The 9,335-nt window shown below is 43.5% G+C and overlaps 1 protein-coding gene across 2 annotated transcripts in view; it reads left to right on the top strand.

Moving 5' to 3' along the window:
- Positions 1-9,335, top strand: part of LOC102001756 (integrator complex subunit 6-like) — a 53,759-nt gene that overhangs the window by 2,954 nt on the left and 41,470 nt on the right. The window lies entirely within an intron of this gene.

Genomic DNA, 9,335 nt, shown 5'->3' on the forward strand with positions numbered 1-9,335 from the left:
AAAAGAATTACATCACAGTTTACAGTCTTTCCTGCCCTTGGAAGGAATAGACTGTTTTGCTCCACTTTGACAGCCATTCTTGTATCTTGTTAAGTCTAGCAGTGGAATCCCGTGGTCCTACTAGTTTCTTCAGTGTGAGGGACACAACTCAGGTCCTTCTGAGTGCTAGGCAAGTGTTCTGCCCTGAGCTACATTCCCAGCCAGTGTGCTTAGTTATACTCTGCTTTCCCTACTTCTTTTATGTAGTGAATTATACTGAGTTGCCATGTACTTTGTTTGTTTTTGGTTTTTCGAGACAGGGTTTCTCTGTGGTTTTGGAACCTGTCCTGGAACTAGCTCTGTAGACCAGGCTGGCCTAGAACTCACAGAGATCCGCCTGCCTCTGCCTCCAGAGCGCTGGGATTAAAGGCGTGCACCACCTCCGCCCGGTTTGCCATGTACTTTTCAATGGCTGTGTATCTTAGGCACTTGTTTACGAAACTTTCAGTATTTGTATGGAACAGAAGAAATTGTTCAATATTATTTTAGTGAAAATTTCTCTTTAGCTCTTTTTATCCTACCACTTTTCATTTTCATTTTTTGCCTTAAACAAGAAGCATTCTTTGTAGACCAGGCTGGCCTCAAACTCACAGAGATCCCCCTGCCTCTGGCTCCCTAGTGCTGGGATTAAAGGCGTGCGCCACCATCGCCCAGCTCTCCTTTGATATCTTTTCCCTGTAGGTCAAATGTGAGAAGATACTTAGTATACTATGTTTAATTATTAATCACTTCATCTTAGTCTTTATGCCTTCCCGAGCCTTTTCAGGGTCTTCATTTTATCCGGGTGAAAGGAAAGGTTAAGAATCTAGTAATATTCTTGTCCTTTACCAACATTACTATTGATAAATCATATCTGGGTAAGAGTTTTCTGAATTTCTCTTTTGGACACTACCTCCTGCCTAGCCCACCTCTCTCCTCTGCCTGTAAGAACTTAGCTCTTTTGCTTTTTAGGGTCGTAGCTTGCTTAGAAATTCGGAAACCTCAGAGCTTCTGGTGATATTTTCTTTGCAAAGTTCAGTATAGATTTTCACTTGCTAGTGGCTGAGAACTCTGTTTTCTCTCACACCTGCTAACAAACAGGTCCTTCTCTGATTGTCAGCAGGCATTTTAGTTCCTCCTTGAAACTTCACTGTTTGCTAGGGGCGGAGGCCGTGCAGCAAAGTGATGGTTTGCTAGTGTTTTATTGGTAGCAAATTGTTCTGCAGAATAGATGGAGTGAGTGTTATTTTCACTTTCTCCGAGGCTGCAGAAACAGTGTAACAGTTTACTTCTCAGATCTGGATTATATCCAGCTTTAAATGCCTCCAAATGACTTTTATTCTGCTAGTAGGCCCTCTTCTGTTGCAGCTGTAATAGGCATGAATTGTGCATTTGCTTGGGAGATTTCTTTTTAACAGGCATGCAACTCTTCCCAGTATATCCACTTACAAGCTTTGAGACCAAATCTGTGGGAGAAATTATTGCAAGAGGAATTTTTCACTAACGTGTGCTGTTGGGTATGTAATATATAGCATTTCACCAAAGACGTAGTAACTTTGCATGGCATACCTCTTGGCACATAGCTGCCTGCTCTTTTAATATCGCTCATACCTGTTCCTTTTGCAGCACTCTGTCTGTGGGTGGAATTAAGCTTGATTTAGGGACCACATAGAATTGAAAATATTGTGTGTTAAATCTGTGTTAGTGTTGCTTTGTAGACATGTTTCATATATTGTGTTACAAGTATTAACACTATATATATATATATATATATATATATATATATATATACTCAGTATATTTTCAGTGTACATAGCTAGGATACCACTGTTTAGTATTTCGTAATTTCCAGTATGTCCTTAGAAGAAGAATATAGTACAGGGCTGTAAAAATGTTGTGTGAGGGGTTTTGTGGCATAGTTCTTAATGGTCTTGGCTGAGATTCTGCTGTCTTGTATGTTTTGTTTTGTTATGAATCATAATTTCCGTTTATTCTGTGACCGAGAGAGGCGGGCTTGTCAGAGGCAAGCAAGCCATTAGCCTGAGCTCTCTCCTACTAAAAGTATTCAAAGTGGTTTCATATTGGAAGCTACTTTATTAAAATTATTTTTATTTATAGGGAATTATTTTTAACATAACCCAGAATCGCTTTTCCCGAAATAGTTGAAATACATGTATAAATAGTGGTGAGAAGTATGTTATAAATAAGAGGAGATAATGTTTCAAAGAAGCCCCCTAAAGCAGTAATTAGAAAACATACCCCATTGGAAAACATGAGCGACTGTCTTGGGTGTTGCTCTCTAGTGCATTGGGTAGCTACTTTTGCGTATTGGTGTCTGCATACCTTTGTCAATATGAACTGGAAAGCGGAAGAATTCTGGCCTATAGACTGAGGAAGTAAACTAAAGTTTTTAAGAAATGATACCTGTAACAGACATTTCTTAGGATTTTAAGTAGGTGATTACAGGATCAATTCTTTTTTTGGGGGGGGGGGTCAATATGGAGTTTCTTTGTATAACAGTCCTGGCTGTCCTGGAACTCGCTTTGGAGACCAGGCTGGCCTTAGAATTCAAGAGATCCATTTGCTTCTGATGCCCAAGTGCTGGGATTAAAGACGTGCACCACCGTGGCCTGGCTAAAGGAGCATCTTTTAAGGGAGTCCTCTATTATGATGACTAAGACTCTGTAGAAATGTTTTTGGGGGTGAAATAGCAGCAACCTAACCTGTGAGAGCCATCTTAGGTAATAATGCAAGACACTTTTCAAACTCAAAATCCCCAAATGCTCAAAAGCAGCACACACTCACTTTGGTGATGAATTGTTGGCCCCATGATTTTGTTTGCCCCTCCCCTTTGGGATAACGTCTTTCTCTATGTTGCCCTGGCTACCTTGAAACTCTTTATGTAAGACCAGGCTAGTTTTGAACTCACAGAGATTAGCCTGCCTTTGCCTCCCAGGTGCTGGGATGAACTGTATGTACCACCATGCCTAGCTTGATTTTGGCTTTCTGTCTCACTTTCCTTCCTCACTAGCCATGTGAAACATTTGACAGTAGTTATTGTGAAACAAGAAAGAGAGAGAGAAAGACTTAACTGTAGAAGACTACATCTCTGGCAAAGGTGTAATTTTTAAAGCACAGCGTTCAGATTATGGGTCAGCTGGATGACACTGTACTAATTCATCTGCATTGTATCCCAAGCCTTTCTTGTGTCCATTCATTGTCAGCATTTGTCACCTGGGTCACTGTGGTAGCTAGTCATTCTTCCCCTTCATTGCTAAGTTTGTTGGTCTTTAAAGAAAATGAGCTAGTCATTCTCCTCTGAGAAATCCGACAGACGTTGGACATGGTGGCTCATGCTTGTAATCACAGCCTGACCTACATATTGATACCTTTTCTCCAAACCCAAACCAAACCCAGCATGGTGGCATACTCCTGTGATTCCAGCATTTGGAAGGCTGAGGCAGAAGGATTTACATGAGCTCTCAGCTCTCTTGGATTGCATAGTGAATTCCAAGATAGCCCGGGCTACAGAGTGAGATACTGTTTCCAAAAACTTGAATAAAATAAGAGAAAAAATTGTTTTCAAATCCTTCAGAATTCTATATTAGATGTCAGAATAAAGCACATAATAAACCTTGAGCTAGATACTAGCAATGGCCTTGATCTGGACCTGTGTTGCTTTTCCAACAGTGTCTCTCCTCTTTCTTCTTTTCACACGAACCCAGGCTCCAGTCATCAGGAGAAAGGAAGCTCTCGTCCCCAAGCTCACTTAGCTCTCACTTCCATGTCATTGCACATGTCATTCTCTGTAACTTGGACATATTTCAACTTCATTTTGTTCTGTTTGATCCAGGGTATCGCTAGGTAGCCCAGACTGACTTTGAATTTTGAACAGTCCTCCTGCCTCAGCTTCCTGAGTGCTGAGATTACAGGCTTGAGGCACCTTATTGGGCTCTGTTTCTCTCTCTCTCCTGTCTGCCTCAGCCTCCTGAGTGCTAGAATTAAAGGCGTGTCTGCTGCCTGCCACACCCAGTCAACGTCCACCCTTCAATGTATATTCTCCAAAGTGATCTGGCTCCTCTTTCCCACTCCCTCTCCAGGCACTCTAGCAACTCCCCTTGTGATTCCCTAACTCTGCTCTCTTAATACTTTCTCCGTAGCTGCCTTCTGCATTTAGCACTGTATTACTATATGTGTGTATGTGGTGTGTGTGTGTGTGTGTGTGTGTGTGTGTGTGTGTGTGTGTGGTACGTGGTGCGGTGTTGGTTTTGGATGTAGAATCCAAGGCTTCATGCATGCTAGGCAAGCGTTTTGCTGCCAAGATACATCCACATCTCCTAGCATGTTAACTGTGTTAGTGTTCATCTTGAGCTCCCTAATACGAGCATTTTAAAGGCGTGTATTCGAACACAGGGATATCTGTACCTCTAGTATTAGAGAGGCCCTAGGTCTTAGTAGGTACTCAAACAGGAAAGAATGTTTATACAATGTGTATACACAAAAGCCTCCTCCTCCCCTCACCCCTATCTTTGAGACTTCTCTCTAGATAGTAATCACCCTTAACAACGCTAATTTCCCCTCCTGCCCGCAGTCCCTCTTTCTTCAGGGAAATGCAACTTTTATCACTGCCGTGATACGATCAAAATGGTGCTTCCCAAGGATGGTCTGACAGTGCCTCCCCACTTCTGCAGTCTCTGCATGCATTTAGAGTTATTGAACAACCTCTGTGCACCGGGCTTTGTTGTACAGACCTAGGGTAATACCAAGAAACAGCCAGCTCAAGGGGAGAGCGGGAGCCCTAGAGTGCTGGACTCAACCAAAGGACTGGAGGTGAAGGAGTGAGGGTGTGTAATTCTCTGAGAACTCAGGTGGTCTCATCCGAATTCTGACTCGTGCAGACAGAAGGCATGCGAATTTTGAAACTGAGAAGCTACTGTTTGTATATTTCTCCTGAGAAGAAGGTGTCTGAGGGGGATTTGGAGAAAAGACAGGCAGCTTTGTTGTCTGCGTCTGTTTGCTTAGTATTTCACAGCACTTGTCGAAGCAGGGCCAGCGTGGAGAGGAAGTGGCGAGGTGGTGTCACGCAGGAGGTTTAGTTGAAGTTGCCTGCTTTTCAGTTAGTGCTGGCTACTTGAAAGTATTTGATCTTGGCACTGGGATCGGGGATGTAGGGGCCAGGCGCAGGTAAGAAGGCAAATATTTTCCTTTTCAGTTTGTCTTCGCTTCTGGAAGAGAATCCGAACTGCCGAGAACACAGGGTTCTTAGTTCCACAGTAGCCAAACAAGGCATCTGTTCTATGTCGTGGGGAGAAATGTGCTTTCTAGGGAAGGGCCAGATTGAAGGGGCCTCTATGTGGGTGGGGGTGGGATCGGAATAAAGAAAACATAACTCCTTTCATTTAGATCTTTAAACGGGAGTCTCCTGTTCCCTTAGAGAGAGTTCCCTTAGAGATCTAGTCCAAGCCCACGGGTAGTTGTTGGAAGCCTGGTATACTTATCTCTTGACTACAGGGTTGCCTGTTATGATTGACTTTCCAGAGCTTCCTCCCCAGGAAAGCCTTTTAACCCATAGAGGTCTCTCGGCCATACAACTATTGTATTTATTCTTCTTTCTTTTGGTAAATGAGTTTGGGTTTCCAGCTTGATTTGTTAAAAACACATCCATTGCTCCACTCCCCCTTTCTTCCTCAGAGCTTTCTGTCAGGGCTTGGCTCTTCCAGTGCTGGGTGAGGATTTGGAAAAGGCTCCAATAGAGACAGCAAGGGGCTGAGATGGCAGAGGCGTCGGCATGTCTTTTTCAAATATGCCAGCTAGTCCTACTTTTTACAGTGGCTTATGTGTTTTTCTGTTGGCCTTGTGCTCATTGGCACAGGCCACCCTGGTGCATGTGTGGAGGTCAGATGGTGTTGGGTCTCCCCTTCCACTGTGTGGAGCCAGGGGTAGGACTGTGGTTGGCAGGCTGGGAATAAGTACTGACCCATGTCAGTGGCCCAAGATTTTATATTTTTCTGTTGTTCAGCATAGCGTCCACAAGCCATGTGATTGCTGAGCCCTTCAAAAGGGATGGTTTAGAAGTGTGCTGGACAATGCAAATATATTTTTCTTCTATTTTTGTTAAATAAATTCCATAATAATCCAGTTATTTTTTTTCTTTTTTGCTGTGTGTCTCAGTGTGTGTATGTATGTGTGTGGTCTTACCATGTTGCCTAAGCTGGCCTCGAACCCCTGGGATCAAATGATTTTTCCTGCTGCTAACTACCTGTTTAGAGGCCTTTAGAGACTGATGTACAGGCACATATCACCATCCTTAGCTTTCACTTTAAAAAATATAAAGTGATGTACATGACTTACACTGCATTTCCGTGAGCAGGGTCGCTCTGTCCTTTTTCTGAATGTAGTTTCTGGTGTTCAGGCCCTGGAAATTGTTTCTGAAGGGGAGGATCCTTTCTCTCAGAGTCCTGTTTAAAATGAACACCATCATAAAGGCCTCATTTATACATGAAAGGTTATCTTACAGTTCAGAGTTGATGGCTCGATAACCCTCGGCCCTGGGGCAAAATATGAAAGCATCCTATTCTTGGCTGTACCAAAAGCTAGTTTGGTTGCTTAGGTTTTTGGATGCAGTTGCTGACCCAACTGGTTGGGTTAGAATTTTTTTTCCTGGGCTAAGTATAATGTAGTACACATGTGAACGAATCTAACTGTGATAATTCAGGATTCCATTTGCAACATGTTTTCGTTGGTGACACTAAATGTTTCAGGCTTTCAGTGCTGTTAAAGTATTTATTAAGGTCTTTACTGTGCCTCTTATTAGAGTTCCCTAGCTACTTGGCTCCAGATTCCCCGGGAAAAGTATGATAAAGAATCCACTTTTCAGCTCAGCATAGTGCAAACCTAAAAAACCAAAGGGAACTTGAATTGTTTTCTCATGGAGGTTTTAATGCCCCTTGCACAGCCCTGTCTTCTCATGGGAAGTCATCAGAGGTCTGAAAGGGGTGTGATTCCTTGCGGTGGGGTGGTCCACCTGGCAAGAAAGTACCTAGGAGTTTTGCCTCCTGGGGATTCGACTTCCTAATGGGGTTTCCAGGGCCATCTGATTGCATTGTTTCTATAAAGGCTCCAATTTAAAGGATAAATGTGTACTTATGAGCCCGCAAGTACAGATAAGCCTGCTAATAACATGCAAAAGATGTGGGAGGGGCTAGAGTGGGGCTCAGTGCTGGATTAATTGAGTGTGTGAGGCCCGGCACTAGAAGGAAGAGTTTAGAGCCAAGGTTTAGGTCCTCCTAAATCCTATCTTATGGTCAAATATGTTGTTTAGACCGTATGGCATGCCATATAGTTTAGATATGAATTGACTTGTATCTGCTTCCTTGGAAAAGTGAGCACTCTTGCTTTCTAATAATAGCAGCTGACGCCTACTGAGCAAGGCTTATATACAGGGCAGTTTGCCAGTGAATATAAGGTGTTTATTTAGTTTATCTCCCCTGTCAGCCTGTGTCAAAGGTATTATTATCAGCACTTAGTTGATAAGTCAGAGACGTTTATCTGGGGCCCAGAGAGGCTAGGCAACACAGCTGATAGCCGCGTGCCTCCAGTCCAGAAACTCTTCTAAGATGATAGAGCGTAGGAACCACCCAGCCAGGGGAAATGACTGTGGCAAATGTTATTTTTATTGGTTGGCTGGTTGGCTACTTCTAGGTGACTATTAGTGTACATAGTCTGCCTTTGCTATCTCCTTGCTGGACCCCTCTTTAGCACAGATGTGGAGTCATTCGGGTGCAGAGCGGATGGAGCTTGAGATAGGGTACATTATGTCTATTCTGGCAAGTGGGGAAGCTGAGGAGGCCTGGTAAGAACAGCAGCAGGTTGGCAAAACTGGCTTACTCAGAGATGGCTAGAAATGACTGTTTCTTTGCTTTACCAGTAATGATAAACATTGCTGTTGTGAGAGAAGAAAAGCATTTAGTGCCCTCCACAGAAGACGCTTGGTAGACGTCTTCTAATCTGTAACCTGTAGTTGAAGCAGGATTTTTGTTGTTGTTTTGCTTTTAAAATTTATTTAGTTATTATGGATACAGCGTTCTGCCTGCATGTATGCCCGCACACTAGAAGAGGGCACCAGATCTCATTACAGATGGTTGTGAGCCACCATGTGGGTGCTGGGAATTGAACTCAGGACTTCTGGGAAGAGCAGCCAGTGCTCTTAGCCTCTGAACCATCTCTCTCCAACCCCAGACACTTGTCACTCTGCCTCCCCTGCTGGTCCTCCTTTCATCCAGACCTCCCATGCTCCTCAAAGCGTGCACCAGACACAGTTCTCTCTTACTTATTTAGATGACCTGCAATGGAGAGGAGGGTTTCAAAGAAGAACCGGAGATGCTGGCCGAATGACCACTGAGGTCTTGACTGGGAAAACACTACATGCAGACTTTTGTGGTAGTGTGCCACAGGCTCACAGAAAAAGCAGAGCTTTGTATAAATTCTCCTGATTCTACAATTCGTTACTACTTGCCATGTTTTAATTCAGCGGTTCTCAACCTGTGGGTCTCAGGCCTTGGGCAGGGAAGGGGCGGGGGTGGCAATGAGTTCACTGGGCTCGCTTATCAGATATCCTGCATATCAGATATTTATATTGATTCATAGTAGTAGCAAAATTACGGTTATGAAGTAGCAATGAAAATAATGTTACGGTTGGAGGTCAGCACAGCATGAGGAACTGTATTAAAGGGTCGCAGCATCGGGAACCGCTGTTCTAATTACTCACATCCTGCCCCTTGGCTTGAATAACCGGGTAAACTTAGTACCCACAGCCAAACTCTGGGATGTGAATGCTCTTGAACAAAAGACTCAACAGTTTTATTTGTGCAGCCAAGGAATACTACTGTTGAGAAAATATGGTTTATTAAAGCCTTAGGGTTTCTTTCCTTTGGAACTACTTGGGCAGGGCTGATGCGATTTTATTGGGCAAAAACACTGACGTCACAGGCCTGGCACCCTGAGTGTGAGCCCCAGAAGCCACTAAAGGTGGAAGGAAAGAACTGACTTCACAAAGTTGTCCTCTGACTTCCACATTTGTACCGTGTCACGTGGTCTCACACACATGCGCAATAATAAGAAATACAAATTAAAAGAATGCCTTGGGCTTTTGCATTACTTCCCAAGGAGTTTACTAATGTTTCTTCCCCTTGCCCTTAGCTAAATTTGAAAGTAACTGTCTCTTCTTTCCAGAAACTTGTCACTTCCTCTAGTCTGCTTCTCTGCATTTCTATCTTAGCTCCTAAGTTTTTTCTTTGTGGAATGAATGCATCCTGCTC

Source organism: Microtus ochrogaster, chromosome X, assembly GCF_000317375.1.
Source record: "Microtus ochrogaster isolate Prairie Vole_2 chromosome X, MicOch1.0, whole genome shotgun sequence".
NCBI lineage: Eukaryota > Metazoa > Chordata > Mammalia > Rodentia > Cricetidae > Microtus > Microtus ochrogaster.